The sequence below is a fragment of the Pseudochaenichthys georgianus genome, chromosome 16, assembly GCF_902827115.2.
Source record: "Pseudochaenichthys georgianus chromosome 16, fPseGeo1.2, whole genome shotgun sequence".
NCBI classification, from domain to species: Eukaryota; Metazoa; Chordata; class Actinopteri; order Perciformes; family Channichthyidae; genus Pseudochaenichthys; species Pseudochaenichthys georgianus.
Genome location: NC_047518.2, coordinates 44,488,277 through 44,515,131, shown reverse-complemented (window position 1 = coordinate 44,515,131; position 26,855 = coordinate 44,488,277). Strand labels below are relative to the sequence as shown.

The 26,855-nt window shown below is 41.2% G+C and overlaps 1 pseudogene; it reads right to left on the bottom strand.

The window, feature by feature from the left end:
* Positions 1-3,968: 3,968 nt before the first annotated feature.
* On the bottom strand, positions 3,969-25,292 carry LOC139435527 (zinc finger protein 391-like; annotated as a pseudogene).
* Positions 25,293-26,855: the final 1,563 nt, after the last annotated feature.

Here is a 26,855-nt window from a genome sequence, read left to right as displayed (position 1 = left end):
AATATAAAAGTCAGCCGAATTAGTGTTGATACTGCAAGGAGACGTATTGTGTGAAAAGAAATGTAAGATGTTGTTTAATGGCTGATATATTTATGATCCACGTCACGTTTTCAGTTCCTCATGTTTGTCTAGAGGTCTTCTCATCAGGGCTCTAAATACAGAACTACGGCAGATATGTAATATTTAATGCAGCCGAACCGTGTATTACAATGCCGGTATGTGATGACTTTCAAAGAGAAATGCAAGCACCCTCGGAATAAGGTATTATTTTATTTTTAAAAAATGTTTTCGGTCTGTTTCCGGTATTTGTTAATGACGATGTGCTGTGAGATGTGAGACTGGAATTGCACAGGGGAAAATAACGTATCTTTAGATGCGGATTTTGTTAAACTAATATGTTTGCGCTGTGGACAAACACTATACATTGACGGGGAAGGGGGTAGCAATAAAGATAACACCATTAAACAGTTACACAACATAACAGAAATAATATCGATAGCAGCGTCCCGAGCAAACACCTTGGTAACAATGAAAACGTTGGACGCAATTTCCTGAAGTAATCTTCGTAATAACTAGCAAACTAAAGATCATGTACATCCACTGCACACATCATCTGAAATAACAACTCATATTTCTCGCATCAAATGACATCAAAACGCATTTTAATGGCCAAACTAACTTTAAAATAGGCATTTTACACCGAGAATAAAACGAAGTTCGGCCATGTTTTTTTTCTGCAGGGAGAAATTTGAAGATCACGTGACGTCAAACAGAGCACATGGTGTAGTCCAAACGATAGCTGGGGATTCTGGGTAGTGTAGTGTCTTCTGCCATCCTTTACTCCGAAAAAGATTTGTTTCTCCGAATCGAAGGGGAAAAATACAAAAGCATTGCACACAATTTAAACCAATCAATGTTGTGTAATTAACAAGGATAATCTGGTGTTTTTTAGTCGATGAGTAGTGCAGATATCACTGTAAAATCAATCGTCAGTAAGGGGAATACTTACTTCCGGGTGTACAATTCTCCGTCATCCAATGAGAATGGACGCTCTCATTGCCTTTAAGGGCAGTCGACACAAACGAATGTCGTGCTTCCATGAGCGTCCATAGGAGCATATGGACATCCCGGAAAGCTAAAAATGGACGCTAAGGGCACCCCCCTTGCGTTGAAAATGGACTCTAAGGCCCCCCCCCCCTTGCGTTGGAAAAAGCCGGCAGGGGACTTGACATAACGTCAACATAGGCCGACCTGGGAGTGAGGATGTGTTGCCCGAGCACAGTGCTCACAGGGAGGGTGGGGGCTGGAGCTATTGGAGCTACTACAACGAGCCGTTAAAGGCAGAGTGAAATTCAGTGAATATACCTAGTTTACAGAGATGCTGTATGAGAAACCAATGTGAGTTTGGAAAATTGCACGATATAAATATATTCTAGTAGACCTCAACAATGGAATTATGATCAGTGGAAATGGCCATGACATGTCTCCTTTAAATCACTTCCGTGAGTTTCGCCCCGCCCCTCGCTCCAATGATCATCAGATCATTTAGTAAGGTAAAAAAACAAAAACAAAAAGACCTCTCAGACGCTCTTCCGCTTACTGGTGTAATAAAGAAAAACAAATGGACCGTAGGTACACGGATTAGGGCAACACCATCTGGTCATAACTTTAAATATGTTACCCTGTTTATGTGCAAATAAAGAACTCTCACTGGTTCAGAACCTTTTTCCTAAAGTGAGACTCTTTTCTTTTCTGACATTATGGGTATTGCGGCAGTAATCTTAAACAAAGTGCCGCGAGGGACTAAACAAGAGAAAAAACACTGTGGACGCGCAAAAACTCAGTCTTTCCAACACAGTATGCGTTTGACCTTTTATTTCCTTTCCAAAAATGCAATATTACATATCCATGTACGTATCTCCTTGTATGCGTGCCTGAGTGCCTGCGTGAGTGCGTGCGGTCAACAAAAATTGTCCTTCTCTAGCTCACTCCCCCATCTATTGCCAGGTGCACATGTAAAAGCAACCGGATATAAGCACAAACGTCACCACCCAAATGCAATGACACGCCCACCACCTATAGTGACTCAAAAAACATGTATCTTAACAAACACAGAAATGGCTTCATATGTGGCTCCTACAATGGGTATTTCACTTTATATTAAATACATAACAATAAGAGTGCATTACATCTAATACACTTCACTATGAATCCAGAACAATACAACTGCAGGAGTATGGATACAGCGAGATGTGTGCATGCATTTTGAGTAGATTTGGGCAGAATCCAGCAGAGTGGACCTGCTGTTCATCCTATGTAATCTATATGTAAAGATAAAAGTCTATATATTTAAGATAAAGCTGTGAAACAATCTCAATAATTGGCAGCAAAAATGTAAGGTTTTTTTTAATTGACATAAAAGGATACATGTTGAGATAGGAAGTGCTAATATCTTAAGAGAAGAGCTTGAATATTAAAAACACAAACTCTTTTGGCTCCTTCCTGTCTTTCTACTTGGTCTTTCTTGGCTTTGTACTGGCTATCTTCTAGCTCTATTCAGGTTTCTGGAGTTTTTTTCTAGCTCTGTCCCTGATCATTATCAGAACCTGAAGGCTCTATACCAGGGGTGCCCAACCTTTTTTGAACCGAGAGCTACTTTTAAAGTTGCCAGTCTGCCGATATCTACCAGTCCAAATAGAGAGGCGTAGCCATTACTGACAGCCTACTACCAGGTAAATACACACTTCTACTTGTATAAAACTGACCTTTGTACGATTAATACTTCATAAAAAATCCTGCAGATCCTTTATCTTGTTGCATTTTAGTAGATTATAAAAAGAAATGCCTTTAAAATAGGATGCAAGCAACACTAGTTTCTTAACCTGAATTGATTATAGACTATAATCAATTTAAGTTTGCATTCTTATACTATTTTGTACAATAATTATAATGAATAAGTTCAAACAAACTCAAACTTACAGCTGATTAATAATGGTATCTAACTTGAGTTTTTATCATATCAAAAACCTGTTGAAATGCTACTGTTATTTTTACTGTCCACCAAAAGCGCGTCGGCAGCCTCTAGGAATGCTTCTTTCACAACTTCGCCGTCTTTGAAAGACTTCATGTGTTACGCAAGAACGTGACTGACACGTTAAGATGCTATGGTAGCAGCCTTGTTGTTGGGCCTGGTGAAAATGGACTGCTGTGCATTTAGCTGTCCTTTCAGGCCCTCGCCTTTTGGGAGCGTAGGGCAGAATTAGGAGGGAATTCCGTCTCGTAGCGTTTGTGCACTGTTTTGAAATGCCGCTCCTAAATTACCCTTCTTCGATAAAGCCACGCTCGCATTTCAGATGAGACAGATGGACTTTGAATTGGAATAGATATAAAAATAATCATCTTCCCACTTGGAGTGAAAATTATATATGTTTTGCTTCTGCCATAATTGCGGTCTTGTGTGTGTGTGGACTGTCACTCCTGTTGACACGGACAACGTTAGCGAACTAGTGCACTGCCCACTGCTCACCAGCCACGTCCCGACACATGGGGTCACGCCGGCCAATCACAAAGCTTTTATGCGTTCAAGTGCATTATTCTGGCACAGGAAGATTATGTTACAGGACATTAACGATAAAACAGAATATTGTTGTTCTATTTTTAGACACATCTCGCGATCGACTGGTTGGGCACCCCGGCTCTGTACGGACTATCTTCTGGTTCTTTTCGGGATCCATCCACGATCTCTTGTCTCTGTCCAGTGAATTACACTTTTGTTACTGGAGCAGGTAAAGCATACAACAGATACTTACAGCATTATCGGAGCACAAAGTGGAAGCTTGGATGAAACACAGCAGACTTCTAAACAATGAACACCCGCAACTTGGAAGAAATAAAGTTGGGTTTTATGTGTTCTAATATTGCAATGCAAACCCATGATGTAATGACAGTAATTAAGAATAATTGAGTCATTGAATGCTCATTTCAATAGATGTAATCAAACAAAACATAAACATATTGGACATGGCCTCAAGACTGTAACCTCTTCACATTCTGTTGAAATGGTCAATTACTAGCCATATCTTACACATGACTGTTTTGAATCATTAATATGTGGATGACAGTTGAACTGGATGATGGAACATGTATGCCATCTGCTGGAAAGAAGACGTATCACACTGTTGGCGTGTGATACGGAATGAAGCTCTCATTTCATAAACAATATTTGAGTACAGACACCGTCCTGCAGAGAGCACACTCCCCAACAGCACGTTTTTGGTCTAGCATCACTTTACAAAACATTTGCATTAAGACACTAAGACTAGCTGGTCCCTTGTAAAGGTGAGTCCACCTTTAATGAGCAGTCGGTGAACAGCAGGTGAAAGGCAGGACACAGGAACTTGGTCCTGAGGAGATGTAACGATTATTAAACAAGAAATAGTCGAGTCAAGGGGTCAAAGAATATGAAGATTTGTGATTATTAGCGAATCGGTTGCAGGTGGGTGAAATCAGGCTTAGGGAGTTACGTATTACATGCAACGGCATTAGGTCATCTGGATACAAAATAGACAAATGTATTCCCTGACAGTTACAGAAGCAGCTGACGACCAACACACTTATGTCTTTTGAAACGATTATGCCATTTAAATCTTTTCTCACAAACATTGCAGCTCTATTTTTCCTCTCCTGTGTGGACTCTCATGTGTTTCTTTAAATCTGCCCTCTGTGAAAAAGCTTTATTACAGACTGAGCAGCTGTGTGCTTTCTCTCCTGTGTGGACTCTCATGTGTTTCTTTAAATCTGCACTCTGTGAAAAATCTTTCTTACAGACTGAGCAGCTGTGTGCTTTCTCTCCTGTGTGGACTCTCATGTGGTTCTTTAAACTATCACTCCGTGAAAAACCTTTCTTACAGACTGAGCAGCTGTGTGCTTTCTCTCCTGTGTGGACTCTCATGTGTTTCTTTAAATTTCTCCACTCTGTGAAAAAGCTTTCTTACAGACTGAGCAGCTGTGTGCTTTCTCTCCTGTGTGGACTCTCATGTGTGTCTTTAAATTTGCACTCTGTGAAAAAGCTTTCTTACAGACTGAGCAGCTGTGTGGTTTCTCTCCTGTGTGGACTCTCGTGTGTGCCTTTAAATGTGCACTCTGTGAAAAAGCTTTCTTACAGACTGAGCAGCTGAATGGTTTCTCTCCTGCGTGGACTCTCATGTGTTCCTTTAAATGTGCACTCCGTGAAAAAGCTTTCTTACAGACTGAGCAGCTGTGTGGTTTCTCTACTGTGTGGACTCTTGTGTGTGCCTTTAAATGCCCACTCTGTGAAAAAGCTTTCTTACAGACTGTGCAGCTGAATGGTTTATTTTCAGCACTACATTGTGGATCACTGACAGATTCATGTCTATTTTTCAGTGAGTTTGAGCCTGATGCATGTTCTCTGGCCTCCTTCCAATCAGCACTGTCTTCAGTGCCAGGTTCAGAAGAGTCTCCAGTGTCGTCCTCAGTCTTTGGTTGTAAACTGCTCTCTGGATCTGAGCTCCTGGCTGGTTCTGGTCCTCGATAGTCATCTCCATCAGCTTCTGTTTCCATGTGTTCAGTTTGTCTTTGATGAGGCTGAGAGGACTGAGGTTTCTCTTTATCATCTTCACTCTTCACAGGGTCAGGAGTGAAAGTGGACTTGGTGATCTCAGCCTCCTCCAGTTCCTGAAGCTGCTCTCCCTTCTGACTGATCCTGAGTTCCTCCTGTTCCTGCTTAATGTGTGGGGGGGGCACTGGGTCATCCGGGTCCAGACTGGTGCTCCACTCCTGCTGGTCAGGGAGAAACTCTTCTTTAACCACCACCAGCAGCTGGACATCTGCAGGAAACAGGAAACACACTGTCAGAACAAACTGTTAAGTGTTAGCATTTAAAAATCTAATCACCATTACAATGGGAGACATTTTGCAACCCTAATGAATGCCTTTGTTTTTATATTTTCACATTATCTTTCTTAGTCCCACCTATTGTGTATTTGTGTTGGCTCAATTCACCTTATGTAGGCCTGCCCCTTTCCACTTCCAGTTAAAAATGAAAAAGTTTTTTTTTTTCCGGCGTAGCACTAGCTGCAATGTAAACAATGAATTGTATTTGGGATCGTTCACAGATACACTACGCCTACAGTAGAGAATTACAACACTCTGTTACAAATAAAAATCCTGCATTCAAACCTTATTTAAAGGAGACCTATCGTGCTATATTTAAATGATATAGTGTATTACCATACCTATATAAGGTATATTTATACATTTAATTTTTCAAAATACCAGACAGATCATTTTTTAGACATGCCTCGTTTCGCCCATTTTCGCTCTATTCCAAGCCCGTCTTTGAAAATTCTGAGCAGCAGCTGACCACACCCCCCTGCAGAAGAGCAGGCATGAGCCGGCGAGAGTCACGTTACCGTGCTTGCTGTGATTACGAGTGTCGAATAAACATGTCATCTCAGAGCAATGCATGTGTTCAAGCATATTATCAATTTGATCCAGAAACTGACCCTGAAGCAGCGGAGGTTTTGGTGGAGGTGCAAAAATCTCGGTTGCAGCAGGACGTTTCTGAATGGTTAGCTGACAAGCTGTTGTCCCTATTTATTTTACTCTGTTACGATGCTTGCTCCTTATTCCGTTCATATTTTGGCTAATTAGCAAGAATGCAATGTGTACAGTTTGTAACGCAAAAACAGCGATATATATATATATTTATAAAGGGAGACATTCATATTTTCAGCATATATACAATGGCCTCATTGCGTTTAATAGTTTGCAGTCCTTTTCTTCCAACATCGTGCAACAACCGTTGGAAAGTTGAATAACTTAGGATGATAAAAAGTATAACTCCAACAACACCTCAGTTGTCAGCAATGTGTGTAGTTTCATGTGTTTTTAAAAGCTCAGTTATTGACTTCTTTGTGCAAATTGCGCCACGATGCCTTCTGAACGGAGAATGTGTGCTGCATGGAGATACCACAGGTAACATTTTTGACAGCTTTACTAAGTTGTCTGTTTAAATACATTTTTCACATGTCATTCAATATATGTTTATCACAATGTGTCAAGACGGATGCAGTAACTTGAGGACTCTGTAACCTGTATGGTGGACCATCCTGGATTGGAGCCTGTGTGCCTAAATGTGTTCTCCCTGCAGAATGCGTTGAATATTTACAGAGCTGAACATGGTGGACTACAGTTGAGGCAAATAGAGCAGTTAGTGGTTTGATTGTTTTGACTGAAATTGTAAAACGAATGCTAATATTGTTCATGGAAATAAATACTGGTGTGTATGGCTTTATGCAATCTTTCATTCTGTCATTGTACATGTACTATTATATTATATACTACACAGCAATGGCATAACACACCCATGTGTACGACAAAAAGGTCCACACACACAACCTTATGCTTTTGAAATCAGAATATTCTTTACCCATCCAAATATGAATAATCACGACACATTTTGATATCAACTCAGAACTTTATTGTCAAAATCAACGGTTAAAAAAACCCATAAAAAAAAACTAAATGTAGCCTACTTGTATTTTGTATAAATGACACTAAATAAAATATTTTTACAGAAGCTTTGTGAGCTGGTGCTGGGGCTTCCTTGGACGCAGGATCAGAGTGGTGATTCCGGCCTGCGTTGTCCTCAGGATACGCAGGGAGTTTCCTGATCCGTGAAATGTCGATGTTGGGTTCAGACAGCAGCCAAATTGAACCGTGTAGCATACCCGGCGATGACCTCCTCCCTGTCAGGTCGCTCATAATGGTGCAGGGTCCACAAAGACTTGGTCGAAGATGAGGTCCATCAAGTTGGCCACGTAGGGCTGTGCAATGGTAAAAAAAAGCACAACAAAAAATGTGGTTTAGATTAGTATATGCATGTAAAAAACTGAAACTTCTTTCTAATTTTTTTTATTTTATATTTGTAAATAGTTGTATAATAAATATTTTAAACACTTACGGAATGTGGGGTCAGTCTTTACTGGTTTTGCTCTGCATTCTCCCTTCCTGGCCTTTGGGAACTGCAGTTTATACAGAGGGTTTCCAGTGGATGTAGTGGCTTGTGCACGCTCAGCGTTTTCATTGTAGTGCAGGGCTGCCAGGTACAGTCTTTCATTTCCGCCATGATAAAAAAAAATGTAAATAATAGCAAAGGATGTACAAATTGTCACTAATTAGTAAGTATGTGAGGTGCTGGCCTGTAAAGAAGAACACATAGTTAGAACAAAATCATCTCAACTTAGTATTCAGGATGAGAAAATACTATTTGGATAAATATAGTCTGAAATCCCAAAAGATGGGGCTAAAACTCTCTATTTAGCAAAGCTCTTTGCTTAGCCTCTTCCAATCTGAGTTAGTTTTGAACCGTAACGTGCATGCTGTGTTTCTGACTCAATACAGATGATGTGTTGGAGAGGGGCTGAGCTCAGTAGACTGACTGTAATGAGTGCTAGCCACTAATTAGCCTGTTGCTAGAGGTAAGGCCTTGTCAACAACAACAGACCAACGGGGCTTTAGCTCAGTTTTACTCGTGGTGTGTGTCCCCCCTCGCATACATACACAGTGTTGTATCCTAACACACCCCCATTTATATTCATGTGCGCAAACAAGTAAACGCACAAAAGCTTTTACATATAACGCTGGAAAAAACGGCATGTCTCATTAGCGTAGCGTAGCTTAGTTTACAGATCGATGATATCTGATCGTTCTTACAGACTACAATCACAAAAGCTTTTACATATAACGCTGGAAAAAACGGCACTTGCCTACAGAAGATTACGTTTGTTATTATAACTTACTCAATATGATTTTAGAGGATACAAAATACTAATAAATAGGAGAATAAATACGTGTGTTATCGCCTAGGGCGTGGCTTTACAGCCTTCACACAGATCGCCATTACGGCAGTATGTCTGAACATGTTAGCAAATGCCTGATAATTCAAATAAAAGACAAAGCAAAGACTGCGGAGCGTACAAAATAAAATGCTACAAAAATATATAAACACCTAACCGATTACTATTTGGGTTTGAGGCGACATTGACACGGCGAAGCTACATGCTACAAGCTAGAGATAGCTTTATCAGGAAAAACACCGCTAAATAAAAACTTACAGCTTCAAAATTGGATGTGTCCTCACTGGCCTGGTCCCGGATGGTTGGTATTGATCCCGGGTTTAGCATTACTTTGGAGGCATATCCGTGTTGGACTTGAGACAAGTTCATAAACATGTCCGTCGTAAAATGTTTGGAACACACAAACAGAAATCTGCCTTGGTCTTCTGGCACATGTCCCTTGTAAATGAAGTCTAGCCACAGATTCATTTCTTTTTAACTATCTTAGACATCCTGGCAAGAGCAGGCAAAAACACAGATGTGGGTTGATTTAGCCTGCCGATAGCCTATATGCGAATGAGAGGTTTGGCAATGCACGTGGCCGTGGCTCATTCCCCTGATAGGTGGAGAGTTGACCAATAAGCCGAGGACTTCTCTGTGACGTAGAAAAGTGTTGAAATCTGGATCCGTTTTTTTCAGATCCGTTGCAGCCCCTTTTTTAGAGATTTGGCGAAGGAGAAAAATAGAGAGGGTTGTGTTTTCTGACACTTGGTGAGTTCCCTGGAACAACGGGGACACATATTCATGTATAAAAGACGTACAAAGGTGCATTTTGCATGATAGGTCCCCTTTAAGTAAAAGTATGCAAGTATTAACCTGTTAAGCCCCGAGCCTGTTTTTCAGGTCTCAGGCTCGAAAATGACATTCCCAGAACAAATGACCATATCTTCCCTTCTAAAAAGGGTTAAATTAATAATCTTTGTTCCCAAAGCAAGGGTACACCTGTGAGTTGGATGTAGAAGTGTCAGAATCAATAGATTTTTTTTATTTTAAAGTAAATTCAGATTGAACACAGTAAAAAATAAATTAAATTATTGTGTCCGTCCAAAAAAAAAAGAATTACTTTTAGTGAAAACCACCCTTGAATGATGGGATGGTAGACTAAAAGCTTTAGGAATCCAAACTACAATATATAATGAGTACCCTGTATCAAGATTGATGCAAATCAAGTGAAATTTGACCTTTTTAGAAAGATTTAGCAAAAAAAACACACTTCTGGGGTCAATTGGGTGGATTTGACCTATCTCTAGCCCCCCTTGCTCGATTTTGCTGAATGACATCTCTTTCTAACCGTCAGTGCCAATGGAATCGAGGGGAACTCCCACATACTCCTTATTTGGTAATGTGTGTGTGTGTGTGAGACTGACGCATAGCCAAAACCGGAAGCTGCGATAACTCTGGTGGCTACCATTAGCAGCTAACTTTTACTCTACGATTTTTACATAAAAATGGAATTATGGATTATAAATTAAAAAAAATATTCCACAGAAACATTATCAACCTATGGATTAACTGATTCAGCTGCGTTTTTTCTCGTTTTAATGCCATTGAACAAGTCTTTTAATCAGATTGACAGCTAAGGTGGGACGATTTCCCGTAAAAGCTACGTAAAGGTACGTGTTGTGATGTCTGTGTTTGCTTCCTCTGTCACGAGTTTGGATCACTCAGTGATGATACTATACCTAAATAATCTGTGGAACCTCAGATTTAATCGGATATCTTGTATGTGCAGCTACGATAAGTAATAAGGGTATCTTTTATCTTGAGTTCTGTGCCAAAGTGCATTAGCATTTTTCGCTCAGGAGTCATTTAGATGCTTCTTATGAGACTTGTGTTTTGTTTTGGTAAAAATGGTTTGTATCGTCAGTTAGCTGAGATTATTCCCTTTAATCTGGTAGAACACATTAATAGGCTCTTAAATATTAAGATCCCCTGAGACACAGTGTAGTGAAAAAAAAAAGTACCCGCCGAGGGGGACCTTGGGGCTTAACTAGACCCTCCAGAAAAACGCGGGCTAAAATCCTTGATTATGCGGGCTAAAATCCTTGATTATGCGATCAAACATGCAGGGTTTTATGTGATTTTATGCGGTGAAATTGCGGGAAGTTGCGAAATATGCGGAAAGTTGCGAAATATGCGGAAAAAATAAATATTGGGCTGTCTTATTTATTTATTCTCTCTCACACACAACCTGCCACTAACGTTAAACCCCTTTACTATTCAATTAAACACATTCAATGTTATTTATTGTAAAAGCAATTGGGCTATTTTAATCACACTCTCTCTCTCTCTCTCCCACCCACACACACACACACACACACACACACACACACACACACACACACACACACACACACACACACACACACACACACACACACACACACACACACACACACACACACACACACGCACACACACACACACACACACACACACACACACACACACACACACACACACACACACACACACCACACACACACACACACACACACACACACACACACACACACACACACACACACACACACACACACACACACACACCACACACACACACACACACACACACACACACACACACACACACACACACACACACACACACACACACACACACACACACACACACACACACACACACACACACACACACACACACACACACACACACACTTCTCCGCCTCATTCTGTTTTCATTTACTCGTTCGTTATCTAACCAGCTTCAATCTTGTAGGCTACTCACTTTGTTTCTTTTAGCCCTCGAAAGGGTTTTGGAAGTTGATGCCACGGTGAACGTGAGTTGTTTGGCTTTCTTGTCCGCAGCAGCAGAAAGCATTTTCGAATGTTTGAATGAATCAAAGTGGGTCGTCACCGTCGATGTTCTCTTATGCTCCAACACAGTTGCACGGGGTGCAGAATAGTTTCCCCCCAGACATCGGGGTACTGCTTTGCCCGGTCTTTAGCAGAAATGTTCGTCGGTAAATGAGATGGATTAGATTTTTTCATCTTGGTGAAGAGAAACTCTCGTGTGAGCTCCACACGTTCACTCTACGGTGTTGTTTACCTTCTGTGATGCGCGAGCTGATGACGTCGCGCATCATCAAGACGAGTTCACTTTTTTTTTTCTAAACTTTGTGTGGAAAAATGCGGGGATTATGCGGCCTTTTGATAAATATGCGGCTTTTTAAAAATATGCGCCATTTTGCTGATTATGCGGTAATTTCTGCGATCGCAGAATCGCGTTTTTCTGGAGGGTCTACTTAACAGGTTAACAGAACATTTGACGGCACCTTCTTATGTAAAAGTAATGATGGTGCAGTAAAATGTTCCCCGTCGGTGTTTAATGTATGATGTTTCTTGATTATTTCGTATGTTGCATTTTACTGCTGTCAATGTTCAAAGTCGCACTTGTATAAATGATTATAGATGAGGGAACCTGCTAAATATTAAAATGTGTGTGTTTTATATACAGTACTAGAGATGGGAATTTGAAAGCAAATGTATATTCGAATATTCGACCCCCCAAAAAACGGTTAACCGGTTAACCGAAATGTAAATATCCTATAAAAAAAAAATTGGGTAAAAAAAAAAAAATTAACAATTATTATATTTGTTTTGCCTAATTTTGTTCCAATAATTTTTGGAAATACATACATGTTCAAATAAGTGTAGAAACCAAGTCGAATTTCTCAAATGTATTGAACTGGTGATCACAGTTTGACAGCTATAGGCCTACAGCTTTCATGTGTGGAGGCGATTCACAATCAGCCCAGCTGTAGAGAAGACCCTCAGCTGGAACGGAGGATGCGGGTATAGCTGTATAGCAAGGTATAGCATGTATATATATATAAGTTTAATTTCGCATAGTTTGACCTCCACACCACACTCACCAACCTGGTTGAAATATTTCCACACATTACTCCTTTTTGACGCCATCATTGTGTAGGACTCTTCTTGGAGTGTAAATAATTACCGGACTATGACTGGTAAAATATGTTGAATACCGGCAAAACTAAATCTCTCCAGTCAAAATGTCTATGTACTTTGCCGCCACACACGGTTGCCAAGCAGCGCTTATTGTTGTTTAGGCTGGCCACTCATGTGTCGCGAGTGTTGGCGGGGCGGGGGAGCACACACATGAACTGTTAGCGCCGGAACCTCGCAACGGCTGCGGAGCTCATTTGCGCCACATTTGGGCATAAGATGAGGTTTGAGTCTGCGTGATCTGCGTGTAGGGAGGGGCAGCAGCCATGTCATTGGCTAGAACTAGCTAGATCTGATGGATTTGGACATAAACGCGAGTGAAGTATAACCGTACACGAGAGAGAGAGATCAGCACCTGCAGCTCTGCCCACTGTGAGGGACCAGTGAGCGGAGCAAAACACACCTTAAGATGTCACCCAACACATTTAGCTATGGCACAGTTGTATATATATATATATACACACATTGAATTATTCAATTTGATAATATGTAATCAACTTAGGCATCACTCCCAAAAAAAATAATTAATACAATTTTTTTTTTTTAAAATACAATTATTCATAACTCATATTCGAATACATGAATAATTATTCGAATACCGGAATAATTTCAAATATTCGATTAATCGTTCCCATCCCTATACAGTACCAGTCAAAGTTTGGACACATCTTCTCATTCAATGTTTTTTGTTTATTTTGATATGTTTCTACTTTGTAGATTAATACTGAAGACATCAAAAATATGAAAGAACACATGGAATTATCTAGTTAACAAAAAAGTGTTCAAAAAATTAAGAATATGATTTTTATTTTAGATTCTTCAAAGTAGCTCCCTTTTGCCTTGATGACAGCTTTGCACCCTCTTGGCTTCTCTCAGTCAGCTTCATGAGGTAGAAACCTGGAATGGTTTTCAATGAACACGTGTGCCTTGTCAAGAGTCAATGTGTGGAATGACTTGCCTTCTTAATGTGTTTGAGACCATCAGTTGTGTTGTGCAGAGGTAGAATTAGTGCACAGTGGAAAGCCCTATTTGACTGCTGTTTTAATCCATAGTATAGCAAGAACGACTCAACCCAGTAAAGAGAAACGACCGTCCATCATCACTTTAAAAAATGAAGGTCAGGCGATCCGGAAAATGTCAAGAACTTTGAATGTATCCTCAAGTGCAGTCGCAAAAACCATCGAATGCTATGATGAGACTGGCTCTCATGAGGACCCCCCGGGAAAGGAAGAGCAAGAGTTACCTCTGCTGCAGAGGATAAATACATCAGAGTTACCAGCCTCAGAATCCGCAAATTAAAAGAACCTCAGATTAGAGCCCACATAGATGATCAAAGAGCTCAAGGAGCAGACAATCTTAAAGGTCCCATGACATGGCCATTTCTACTGATCATAATTCCATTGTTGAGGTCTACTAGAATAGATTTACATTGTTCAATGTTCCAAAACCACATTGGTTTCTCATACAGCATCTCTGTATAGTATGTGTATTCACTCTCTGTCCTACACGCCTTGTTGGAGCTCCTGCTGCTCCAGCTGACTCAGATAAGGAAATATATGATACATTATGATGTGATATGCTGCGGACTGTACTGTTACTTTGATCCGGTTACTTATGTTGTGGCAGATATTTAATTAAGCTTTCTAAACGCTAATGTTATATTAGTCAGATTGCTCTGAAGATGGGAGGTGATATTCTATTAATGTTCACGTTCACACAGTCAGTTGATTTGCCGTCTTTCCTGCAACGGCAGTTTTTCTGTATTTCCTTTCTCCTGTAATATGACTTTATCGCTTTAAACTCCGCACATTGAGCTCTGATTGGTCAGCAGGCAGTGCTTTCACTGAGTTGAGCTCTTAGCCTGCAACCTAACCTGCTCCGGGGCAGGCACAGCATAAATTAACATGGAGATTAGGGCTGCACGATATTGAAAAAAACTGACATTGCGGTTTTTTGTTCCCCTGCGATTATATATATATTGCGTTTTTTTTAACCTGTTAAGCCCCAAGGTCCCAGCGGGTACTTTACTTTTGTTTTCACGACACTGTGTCTCAGGGGATCTTAATATTTAAGAACCTATTAATGTGTTATACCAGATTAACGGAAATAATCTCGGCTAACTGACGATACAAACCATTTTTACCAAAAAAAAAACACAAGTCTCATTAGAAGCATCTCAATGACCCCTGAGCGAACAATGCTAACTGACTTTGGCACAGAACTCAAGATAAAATATACCCTTATTACTTATCGTAGCTGCACATACAAGATATCTGATTAAAACTGAGGTTCCACAGATTATTTAGGTATATAGTATCATCACTGAGTCATCCGAACTCGCGACAGGGGAAGAAAACACAGACATCACAACACGTACCTCTACGGAGCTTCTAGGGGAGATCGTCTCACCGTAGCTGTCAATCTGATGAAAAGACGTGTTCAATGGCATTAAAACGAGAAAAAACGCGGCTGAATCGGTTAATCCATAGGTTTTTAACGTCTCTGTATACACAAATTATTTCATTTATAATCCATAATTCCATTTTTATGTAAAAATTGCAGAGCAAAAGTTAGCTGCTAATGGTAGCCACCAGATTGGCTGCTACTTCCGGTCTTGGCTATGCGGCAGTCCAGCGCAGTCTAACACACGCATATCAAATAAGGAGTGAGAGTGACGGGTAGCCAAAACCGGAAGCTGCATACACTCTGGTGGCTACCATTAGCAGTTAACTTTTGTGCTCCGATTTTTGCATAAAAATGGAATTATGGATTATAAACATTTGCTTCAAAGCCACCGATACATTATTAACCGATGGAGTAACCGAGATAATCTCCCGTAAAAGGTACGTGTTGTGATGTCTGTGTTTGCTTCCCCTGTTGCGAGATCGGATCGCTTAGATACTATACTTAAATAATCTGTAGAGTCTCAGCTTTAATCGGATATATTATATGTGCAGTTTCCATAAGTAATAAGGGTATCTTTATTTTGAATTCTGTGCTAAAGTGCGTTAGCATTTAAAAAATGTCTGTGCATTAGCATTTTTCTGTGCATTAGCATTTTAAAAAAAAAAAGAATAAAACCGCACGTCCCTGCGGTGTGAATATTGCGCATGCGCATATCGCGGTTATCGCCATGACACGGTATATCGTTCAGCCCTACTTTGGATTAATTCAAATTTATGGAGATCTAGCCTGCTAAAAAGAGAACCAGTGTCGTAGGACCGGAAACACAGAGTTTTCCCTGAAGTTAGCTCGCTAAGCGAAAATCCTGCTTCGTAGTACAGGCCTCTGGTGGTCCAGTTTTCACGGCTTTATTTTGTTTCCCATAGGGTATTTATTTGATTTCTGGTTAGGGGAGGGAAACTCTGGGTCCTACGGTCCGTGGTGTGGCTGGCTCTGGTTACCTCCTTCTGTTGGTTTCTTTTGGCCAGTCCTCCAGACCTCTTTTTGATTGGCGGATTGCTTGTGTCAGTAAACGGCTGTACTTCAATAAATGATCGTAATCAAGTACTGGTTTTTGCGTGTATTATATTATGTTGGGGGTCTTCCCATGAGCCACGACCACGGAGTAGAGGGCGGGTCGTAACAATAGACACGTTTTTTCTGTGTTAGAGTTTTACTATCTACTGGGTGTACTTTGAGGGTTTGCGAGTCTGCAGACCGTTTGCAGAAAAAGCTACATAACACACAAGGGGACGGGTAATAAATAGGAAAAGCATGACATGGGACCTTTAACGTGCACTGTTCAGAGGAGATAGCGTTAATTAGGCCTTCATGGTCCAATTGCTGCAAAGATCCACTACTGAGGATGAACAACAAGAACAGGAGAATTGTTTGGGCCAAGAAACACAAGGATTGACATCAGACCAGTGGAAATCTGTACTTTGGTCTGATCGGTCCAAATTAGAGATTTTTGGTTCCAACCTCCGAGTCTTTGTGAGACGCACAGAAGATGAGCGGATGGTTTCTGCATGAGTGGTTCCCACTGTGAAGCATGGAGGAGGAGGTGAGATGGTGGGGGAGGGGGCTTTGCTGGTGATTTATTCAGAATTCAAGGCACCCTTAACCAGCATGGCTACCGCAGCCTTCTGCAGTAGCCAGCAGAATATAAATCATATTCTGGATTTTTTTAACACTTTTTTGTTCACAAGATAATTCCATATGTGTTCTTTTATAGTTTTGATGTCTACAGTATAAATCTACAAAGTAGAACCAATTTAAATAAATACAAAACTTTGAATGAGAAGATGTGTCCAATACTAGTGTATATCTCTCTCAAAATATATATATATATATATATATATATATTAGGGCTGTCAAGTTAACGCGTTAATAGCGCCTTAACGCCACTAATTATTTTAACGGGATTAACGCATGTGTATTTTTTGTCCCCGGCCGCCCCGTAGTTTCAGAGCGCATCAAGTTTAAAATACATTCTACAAGCTGATGCTGACAGCCCGGCTCCTGCCGCCCGCTTGTGGCAGACCACACTTCCACGCTCACCGGCAGGCACCGACTAGCCATCGGGAGGGTGTGTGTGTATGTGTGGCACGAGCGAGCGAGCCATACCTTACGTGTATTGCTGTTGTTAGCATCTGGTGCTAGCTAGCTGCGCTAACGGATATAAGGAGCTGTACGTACACACACACACACACACACACACACACACACACACACACACACACACACACACACACACACACACACACACACACACACACACACACACACACACACACACACACACACACACACACACACACACACACACACACACACACACACACACACACACACACACACACACACACACACACACACACACACACACACAAAAGATCAAATGCAAAGCTTCCAAATATGCTACATTTTTATAGAGATGTTGTTTTTAAGACTGCCTGTATTTTTTTTTTAATTTAAATCGAGATAATACACCCGAAAAAAAGCTTTTTATTGATACAAAACTATGGACAATCATGCGATTAAATATTTTAATCGACTGACAGCCCTAATATATATATATATATATATATATATATATATATAGAGAGAGAATATATTATAAATACATGTTGGCAATAATTGATTGATGAGATTTTACATTAATTTATATTAACATTTTAATTACTTAATGACCTTTGTACTAGTTCCCCTATTCTTTAACAAGTAACATTTTAGATGTGTTTAATTTATTATTGAACATATTTATTCATCGATTTATTTATGAATAATCCTCAAGCAATTTGAATTAATCCAAAGTATTTATTTGTATTTGGTGAATAAAGAATCACATTAAAACTAAATTATCAAATGATGTCACATTTAACCAACTAGTGCCTACATCAGAGGTGCCCAGTACGTCGACAATGCTGGTAGACCGTAGGGGTGTAACGGTACACGTACCGAAATTATTCGGTACGGGCCCTTCGGTTCGGTACACGTGTGTACCGAAGTGTACCGAACGCATATAACGTTAAACGTAAAAAATTGAGAACGTGAACAACTTCTTGGAAGTAATCTCCGGTGCTGCGTCGCAGCATTCAGAGTAATTTGCACCCATTGTGATCAACGCGTCATAGAGCGAGCAAGTCATTTCATTGGACGAGCTGGTCAGAGGGATGCGTTCAAATGTAGTCAGTAATTTGAGGAACTGTCGAAATGGCGAACGCAGATAAAGTTGAGCTCGAAAATCCTCCAGCATCATTGAAGTCTCCGGTTTGGGAACATTTTGGTTTCGCAGTTACGTACAAGGATGACGGACAAAGACAGGTGGACCGAACCAAAGCTGTTTGCCGGCATTGTTCAACTAACATTGGTTACGCGGCTGGCAATACATCAAACTTGCACACTCATTTGAAAAGGCATCACCCGAACGTGAATATCACCGGTACCAAAAGACTGAAGTGCAAACCCAACTCCCGCTAGCATTTAAGCCTCCACCACTCGCAAAAACTTCAGACCGAGCCAAAGCTATTACAAACGGCAAATATCCTTATGTTGCCATGTTAGCAAAGCGCTACCTGGCTGTATCTGCTACTACCTCTGTCCCTAGCGAGAGGGTGTGTTCTCCACAGCAGGAGACATTGTTAGTGCCAGCAGATCTGCCCTTTCGGCAAGCAATGTGGACAAGTACATTTTTCTTTAAAAAAACATGAAAATACAATGACAAGCAAGTCATAATGTCAAACTGGCTGCTTAGGTACTAGTACAGTACAGTTCAAATACAGATTATTTCAGTTCATTGAAAAGCTGCACCTTAATGTTTATTTTATTTTATATTTATTTGAGTGAATATTCATAGTTTAATAATAATTAAAAACCCAAAACTAATAGTTTATGTTTTGTGAGTACTAGTACAGTAAAGTTCAAATACAGATTATTTCAGTTCATCGAAATGCTGCACCTTAATGTTTATTTTATTATATTTTGCATTTATTTGAGTGAATACATTATTCACAGTTTAATAATAATTAAAAAAAATATGTTATGTTTTGTGATAATTTTTTCTGCTGTACCGAAAACGTACCGAACCGAACCGTGACCTAAAAACCGAGGTACGTACCGAACCGAAATGTTTGTGAACCGTTACACCCCTAGTAGACCGCGAGTCATTCATTAAAATAAAAAAAATCAAGCTCCGTTAAAATAGACAAAACAGGTTTTGATCCCTCCTCCCTTGGCCTCCCTGCCACTTAATTCAGGAGTTTACTTAATTGACAGAAAAAGCGACCCATCGCTTTCCAGTCTGTTAACCCAGAATGAAAAGCGATATAACATCAGTCAAGTGCCGGGAAAACTCAAATTAATGTAAACAAGAGACAGATAACAAAATGAGTGCGGGACCGAGCAAAAAGCTTAAACATACCACTTCCACCCAGAATGGGAGGAAGAATTTTTTTGTGATGTCACATTCAAACGTGATTTGCCTTATATGTAAAGCAAGCGTCGCTCTGCCAAAGAAATGTAACGTGGAGAGGCATTATCGGAGTGTTCACAAGGCATATGACAGCGACTTCCCTCCGAGTAGCGAGTTGAGAAAGAGAAAGGTGAGGGAACTTAAGTCACAATTAGCTGGACAGCAGTCACTTTTCGTAAAGCCGACATCCACTGCAAAGGCAGCCACTGAAGCATCTCTACGAGTGAGTCACGCTATAATCAAACACAAACAATCCTTTCAAGATGGAGAGATGGTGAAAGAAGCCTTCGTAGAAGCAGCAGACGCCTTGTTTCGGGATTACACAAACAAAACAGAAATAGTAAACGCTATCAAGGCCGTCCAATTATCACGGAGCACAGTCACACGTCGCTGTGAAGTCATGGCTGAGGATTTGACCCAGCAACTCAGGAAGGACATAGAAGACTGCGAGTGTTTCTCACTCCAACTAGACGAGTCCACTGACGTGAGCGATACAGCACAATTGTGCGTTTTTATCCGGATGGTGTTCACAGACATGACGGCGAAAGAGGAACTGCTGACAATTCTGCCAATGAAGGAACACACTCGGGGCGAGGACATTTTTCGGACGTTTAAAAACTTTGTTGACAAAACAAAACTCCCCATGTCTAAGTTGAGTTCCATCACAACGGATGGTGCGCCTGCGATGGTGGGCCGGTGTAATGGCTTCATTGCAAAATGCAGAGAGGATGACACATTCCCTGACTTTCTGAATTATCACTGCATCATACACCAGCACGCACTTTGTGCTAAAATGCTGAACATGAAACAGGTAATGGATGTGTCACTTAAAGTGGCCTGTTCTATTCGGGCAAGACCTCTTCAAAGACGGCTGTTTCGTGCATATCTGGAGGATGCCGACTGTGTTCACACTGACCTCTTACTACACACCGACGTAAGATGGCTGAGTAGGGGCAATTTTCTCGAGAGATTTCGAGTGCTTCTACCGGAGATAAAGGCATTTCTCCATGGCACCAAGCTCGCGGAGTACGCACGTCTCGATGACGAGGAGTGGCTGTTAGATTTGGCGTTTTTAACAGACATTACACACATGTTGAATGAGCTGAACTTGGAGCTACAAGGGAAAGACAGAACTGTGGTTGACATGATCAGCTCAGTTAATGCCTTCAAACGAAGACTGCATCTGCTGTGTTCAAAGCTGCAGCGCAAAGATTTGACCAACTTCCAAAACATCGCCTCTGAGCTGGAGAAGCAAGGGAAGGACAGCGCGCTCCTTGACAGTGCGCGCTACACAGAGCAAGTCAATAACATTACATCTGACTTCGAGAAACGCTTCCGAGACTTCGCTTTGCTCGAGCCAATCGCCACATTCATGTGCTATCCATTTAGTGAAGACCATGATATTGATTCGCTGGCCCAAACATCGGAGCAGTGTTTCATCTGAACCCGTCTGCGCTGGAGGATGAGATGTTGTCGCTGCAGGCCGACATCCAGTTGAAGGCACGTGCCCATGCCGGACAGTTTTTGAACTTATTCAGGGTTGAAAAGTATCCAAACGTCAGAAAATGTGCCACCTCACTGACCTCACTCTTCGCCTCGACTTATGCGAGTCAGCCTTCTCCCAAATGAAGACAGTGAAGTCGAAATACCGTTCCCAATTAACTGATGAACATTTGGAGGCCTGCCTGAGACTAGCCATCAGCAGTTACTGTCCTGATTATGCAACATTGACGGACTCCATTCAGTGCAAGTCATCAGAATATGGTAGGGACCCACCTAAATATATTGAATTGTGTTTTGCAGCATTATATCAGGACCATGGAGAGAGGTTTCTTACCCTGCTTGTTTGTATGTGTTTCTTAACAGGGAAATGAAGGGACAGTCAGCGAGAGAGAGAGAGAGAGAGAGCGAGAGAGAGATATATATATATAACACATGCCTATATTGGACCTATGTATATATCATTATAACTTTGAGAGACTGTTCATCGGACCCATTTGAGTCTGGTGTCTAAGTTGAGTGTTCTACTCGTTTATTGTATTCCTTGTACTTATATTTGTGTTTTATGTTTAAGATTTCAGGACATGGAGAGTGGTTTCTTAGCCTGCTTGTTATGTGTTTCTTAACAGAGAGAGAGAGAAATAGAGAGAGGTTAACATGCCATTTTAGTTTTATGTATTCGTTTCTGTTCAACAACCCAAATAGAGTTGTTGTAGTTATCCCATGTATACATAAAACGTGTTATTCAGCCCCTTGCAATTTGGGATTTTATTTTTGGTTGGTAGACCTCGGTGAGCTGGTCATTTCAAAAGTAGCCCACCGGCCCAAAAAGTGTGGGCACCCCTGGCCTACATGTATGGGTTGGGTAATATTTAAATCAGTAAATTAAATGGCATATTATTCAATGTATGTATTTTTATAAATATATTTATTTTGGTAGGTTTGCTCTTCCGTAATACATCTTAATTATCATAATAAAGTACATGTGTCTAATAATACTTACATACAGTACTTTAACTTGTAAATCCAATCAAAGTTTATTTATAAAGCACATTTAAAAGCGATTTTTGGTCGGGCCAAAGTGCTGTACATGTAATAAATACTACAATCACATAAAAACACATTACTCCAATCACAATAAAAGACAATAAATTACAACCGATATATAAAAAACACAGGGAAAAGTCAGGAGTCGTGCACCGCTCTGGTGCGTTCACACCTGCCTTGTATAGTCCGGTTGAATCGAACCCTGGTGCGTTTAGCCGCTTGGTGTGGTTCATTTGGGTCGGTGTGAACGCAGTCCGAGACCTCTGAAGTGAACTAAACAACCGGACTCTGGTCCGCTAAAATAGGTGGTCTCGGAGTGCTTGCTTGCGAACTCTGGAGCGGTTCATTGCTGGTGTGAACGCAGTCCGCACCAAACCATAGGAAGCGCAGTATTTACGTGTCACAAGAACGCGGATATCTTCAAAAATCTTTAGCGAAAGTCTTTCAAGACATCCGCGGTTGTTTAGTTAAAGAGTAAAGCAGAATGAAGTGTTGAACAGTGACGTGTAAAGTAAAAATTCTCCGTCAGCTACATAAAAGTAAGAACACCTGTCGTCGGTGAAACGCCCCTCCTCTGCAGACTGCAGAACGTCTCTCATGGATAAGCAGGAAAAGAACACCGACAGGCTGATCAGGAGCCCGACGCGAAGCGGAGGGATCTAGATCGGCATGAAGGTGTTCTTTTCCCCATAATGACCGCGCTGCTGCACATTATCCCGCTTATTACATGGCCACATTCTCAACAAAGTAACCACATGACTCCCAATATTAATTGAAATGCTTTTGTGGATTTAGAAAATGATTTTATTGATTTAAAAAATAGTTGTATGTATTTACATTTACATGCATCCGCTAAGAAAAATAGTCCGTTGTTACTGTTTGAACTAACGTAGCAACGGCAGGAACTGCTTCGATAGCGTTTTTGAGGAGCTTCATGATTACAGATTTGAAAAAATCGTTGCTTGCTTTAAAAGTAGCACAATTCATGATGTCAAACCTTGGGAAGCATCTAGATATCCCTGCCCTAATGCCAAAGTAACTGGCAACTGAATATGTCTCGCCGTCTGACCTATGTCTGGACCGCTGCGTAAAAAGGAGGGTTTATGCCCGTTACTTCTCCGCTGTTTTCTTGTCGCTCTTGTCTCGTCAGTTAGTTTCAGCCAAACTGTATACAGTCAACAAAGCCATGTAATAATGTTTTTTAACGGACGTTGTCTGATTATATAATCATATGTCTGTTGATCTCCAGACTAACAGCAGCATGAGAATAACCTGCCGAAAGTGCCGATGCTCCATGGCGGAGGCTCCGCTGGAAATTGCTGGGATTTGCGTTTGTACCCCCTTAATGTCTGACCAATGGTTGAACAGCATTTCCGAGCACATGACTTGTGTTTAAAGTTTATAGTCCGTTTGAGTTTTGCCCGTGTGAACGCAAACCGAACCTTCTGAAAAATGAAACAATGTAACAAACTGTGGTCTGGTGCGCACCAGAGAGCGGACTATTAGGTGTGAACACAGGGCCGGCCCTCGGCATAGGCAGTATAGGCGAATGCTAAGGGCGCATCAACCCATAGGGGGCGCCGAAAATTGAAAAAAAAAAAAAGTTAGAAATAAAAAAATAATATATTTTTTTTATTTCATAACAACACAATTTCCCGATTTTGGATCAACAAAGTACATCTTATTATCTTATACTAACAGAACTACGCCTATATTGCGTACAGCACCCATAAACTATGAAAAAAGAAAATCTGCTTACAGTTCTGTTTCATATGGGTGTTGAGAGATGTATCCATAGATCTCCTAATGTTGCTCTCAGTGCACCAGATTGATGCTTTTAACTTCAATATAAAAAAAAAGTCTTCCCGGGGGTGCATGCCCCCAGACCCCCCTAGAGGAGCCCCCCCCCCCCCCCCACTTAAATCATGTTCAAATGGATAGGATTGTGTCAATATCTTTGTTTTTGTGGTCATGCCACAATCATGCACGTGTGAATCATAGTGAGTGTCTGCATTTGGGGGGGGGGGCAGCTAAAATCTTGCCTAGGGCGGCAAATTGGTCAGGGCCGGCCACACCCTTAAGAGTAGATTTAAAAACCCCTATGGTCTGGGCCGACATCACATGGAGGGGCAGAGTGTTCCAGAGCCTATGGCCAGCTGCTGCGAAGGCTCGGTGCCCTCGGGTTTTGAGCCTGGTCTTGGGCACTATCAGCCGCTCTGGCTGGGTTGTAGCGCTGGAGGAGTTCAGCTATATAGGCCGGAGCCAGCCCATTTAGCGCTTTAAAAACAATAATGGAGTATTTTCACAGTGTGGTGTTTGTACTTTTACTTCAGGATCTACTACCTGCAGCAAGTGCTGATAAAGGGTCTAATGTGTTATTAATGTGATAATAAAGTGCTACTGAAGAGTGTAAAGTGTTAATTAAGGGTAAAGGGAACAGACCTGCTCTGTGTATCCGAAGCTGAGGCTGTAAAACAGCGTCCAGAAGTTTCTGGAGTCTCTTGTTCTCCTCTTTGGAAAGAGACAGCTCCTCCTCGTACTCGGCTATCGTTTTTTCAAACAAAGCAAATATCTCTTCAGCAGCAGCAGTGAGTCGCTGCTTCTTCAACGAGAGCAGCATTTGGACTTTACTCATGTTTACTAGATCAAGCTCCGTTAAACACACCGTTTCTCTCTCCATCAAACTCTCAATCTAACTGGCGTTGCTAACGTGTTTCCAGCTAGCATGCTAAACTAGCTCCTATAGTCCGAGGTAAACGCTCCAGAAAAAAGAGCGCACAGTCCATTCGGAGGTTTATCCAAACACACAGATGATGGATCAGTAGTGCTGGAGCTCACACACACTTTCTCAGGAACACAGAGAGAACCGTAGCGACGAGACGCCGTTACCGAATAAAATGTGGGACGAACAACTGGTGATATCTTCTTCTTCTCTTATTTTTGGCGGAATGCAAACAACTTAAAAAGGTGCCTACCGCCACCTACTGTACATGAGTATGAATCATCACATCATTCCAACTCTTTAACCTATGATCTGATCTAAATAAAATAAAAATAAATCAATAAATCAATAAAACCATGAAATAAATAAAACAAAAATACAAATCTATGTTCTTTCCTGACCTAATGTTCAATTATTTTTCCTACCCCAGTTTCACTCAATAATTTAAACAGTGCCTTTCTGGTAGCTCCTACTCCCTCTCCTTTTGTTCCCAAAACACCAACCACACTCCATTCCCTCTCTGCCTCTAAAACTGTAGCCTTTAATTGTTCTCTTTCCGCTTTATAGATGTCACAATGTAACAAGATATGTTCTGCATCTTCTTTTACTGCACAGTTCCCACACTTGTTACTGTCACTTTTCCCCATGATATACAGCGTACTATTCAAAGCCGTGTGATTTATTCTGAGTCTAGCCATCATGATTTCCTCCCTTCTGTTTCTTTCTTTATGAATATTAATTGTAATTGTAATTGTACTTTGTGATAGTCCTTGCCTTTCTGGTCTTTCTCCCACCTTTTCTGCCAGATCTCCATCCCTTTTTTCTTAATGACTGTGTCGAGGCTAAGGCAACGCTTTAAGCCTCTGAGGATCCGCTTGGTGGGTGTAATTGACGCACACCTCGTTTGCTGCCAAATAAAAGTCAGAACCAACGTTTCCAGTTTGAAATAGTCCATTTATTTCCCTTTTTTACTGGTTTCTTTGTTTCATTCACCACACGATATTTATGGTTTACACAATACCTTTTGCTTTGTTTTTAATCCCGTGTTTCTGTGCGAGCTCCGTGTGTGGATGTTCTCCGTGTGTGCTCCTTGTGTGTGTGTTCCGTGTGTGTGTGCTCAAAAACTGTATGGGCCTTCCGGCGGAACCTCTCACCAACACACACAGGTTCCTACCTTTATACCCACAGTCAATTGGCTCCTACACACCAGCCCCTAATTGATAGTACAGGTATCAATTGAAAACAATTAAGGAGCCAAATGTAAAATCATTTTTCAATACATAGAAATGCACATCCTACACTTCCTGTACTAAACATAGTTTAGTAGTAGGTCGCACAATAATGTTGGTCTTGGTCTGTAGCTTTACAGAGCGCACCAGTCCTCCTTTGTAAGGGAAAAACCTCCAATACTTTGCCAAGAGGCCAGGAACCGCGGGGAGCTGAGGAATCCATGATGACTACAATATCACCAGCGACTATATTCATTTTCCTTTGGATCCACTTTTGCCTCTCTTGTAGCAATGGCAGGTATTCTCGCACCCAACGCTTCCAAAATAGATCAGAAATGTACTGAACTTGTCTCCAGCGACGTTTTACATACATGTCAGATCAACACATCCTCACTCCCAGGTCGGCCTATGTTGACGTTATGTCAAGTCCCCTGCCGGCTTTTTCCAACGCAAGGGGGGGGGCCTTAGAGTCCATTTTCAACGCAAGGGGGGGGCCCTTAGCGTCCATTTTCAGCTTTCCGGGATGTCCATAT